Consider the following 1,506-nt stretch of genomic DNA (forward strand, 5'->3'; position numbering starts at 1 on the left):
CACTGTCTGTGTCTCTGTCCAGTGTTCTGTACATGATGAACCCAGTGTTCTCCTGCTGTCTGATCTTCACTTTGTCTCACTTGTCCTTTGAGGATATAATAGCAACCTGCTCTGTCTCTACTGATGTAAATATTTCTCATAAGCAATGATCTGTCTCAGGAGCAACTGTCTCTTTATTATTGTTTCCCCTTCCTCTCAAGTTGTCAACCTCTGTTTTAGAAGCTAGTAGTTTATATGTTAAACTTTTATAAATTGTCAAAAATAAATGTTTGTCACAATGGTTCTATGGTTTTACTGCTTTTTACCAGAAGGTGGCAGTGTGACATAATCACTGTCAGATTCCAAATGATTCTGTATGGGTTTGTTGTAAATATGTAAGTTATAGCATTCATAAGCATTTTTCTTTAATGGGACATACCATTTACTTGGCTCACAGTGTTCAGTAGTGTTGACAGCTGCAGATGTTATAATAGTACTGTATCAGCATATTACATTGTCTCACCTGCAGCTGACACCCACAAGTATCTTATCTAAAATAACCTGATGTAATGCTCTCCCATGTACATGCAACAAAGCAGATTTCAAAAAAACAGAAATTCTCTGAAACAACCAAGAGACTGAGGCAGTAAGTAAATAACAGATATTTTGTTTTTAAAGGAGCACAGGTGTTAGGCAACAGGCACATGTATTACAGTCCTGGGGTCTCATTTATAAAACTGTGTAGGATCCATACTAAAAATGTACATATGGCCAGAAGCCAAAAATGGCATGCGGCAAAAAAATATTTGACAATTTCTACAATCAGGCCTCCATCTGATCATCGGCGTCGCCATTTCCCATCTCAAAAATGTTCATAAGCACGGGTCAAGGATTCTCCCATCAAGTCAGGTTTTTCATACCTTTCGCATGGGAAGTGGCGTGCGCCTCTTTCAGACCTCCTTTTATGCGTATGCAATGTTAATAAATGAGACTCCTGGACACTAACTCAAGGTAGAAAACACAGCCACTGATACAAACAAGCCTTCTGAATGTGTATGTCTGTAAAAGTGCTTTTGTTACAACAGGGCTGTCGAGCCTGTTTGTTGCTGTTACTAAAATGCACCTACTAATACTAAACTGGGCCAGGGGCCTACTAATACTAAACTGTTATTCAATTCAATTCAATTCAATTTTATTTATAAAGCCCAATATCACAAATCACAATTTGCCTCACAGGGCTTTACAGCATACGACATCCCTCTGTCCTTATGACCCTTGCAGCGGATAAGGAAAAACTCCCCCAAAAAAACCCTTTAACGGGGAAAAAAAATGGTAGAAACCTCAGGAAGAGCAACTGAGGAGGGATCCCTCTTCCAGGACGGACAGACGTGCAATAGATGTCGTACAGAACAGATCAGCATAACAAATTAAGAGTAATCCACATGACACAATGAGACAGAGAAAGAGAGAGAGATGCAGGTAATGACAGTAGCTTACAACAACATTATTGAAAGTAATAATATTATA

At 38.8% G+C, this 1,506-nt stretch overlaps 1 protein-coding gene across 1 annotated transcript in view; it reads left to right on the forward strand.

The window, feature by feature from the left end:
• mad2l1 (MAD2 mitotic arrest deficient-like 1 (yeast)) overlaps nucleotides 1–280 on the forward strand; it is a 19,095-nt gene extending 18,815 nt beyond the window's left edge. Inside the window, exon 5 of the mRNA XM_049568914.1 lies at nucleotides 1–280. This exon is cut by the window's left edge and continues 260 nt beyond it. The gene's annotated coding sequence lies outside the window, so the exon portion shown is untranslated.
• The last annotated feature ends 1,226 nt before the right edge of the window (nucleotides 281–1,506 follow it).

Source organism: Epinephelus fuscoguttatus, linkage group LG23 (genome assembly GCF_011397635.1).
Source record: "Epinephelus fuscoguttatus linkage group LG23, E.fuscoguttatus.final_Chr_v1".
In the NCBI taxonomy this organism is placed as follows: Eukaryota; Metazoa; Chordata; class Actinopteri; order Perciformes; family Serranidae; genus Epinephelus; species Epinephelus fuscoguttatus.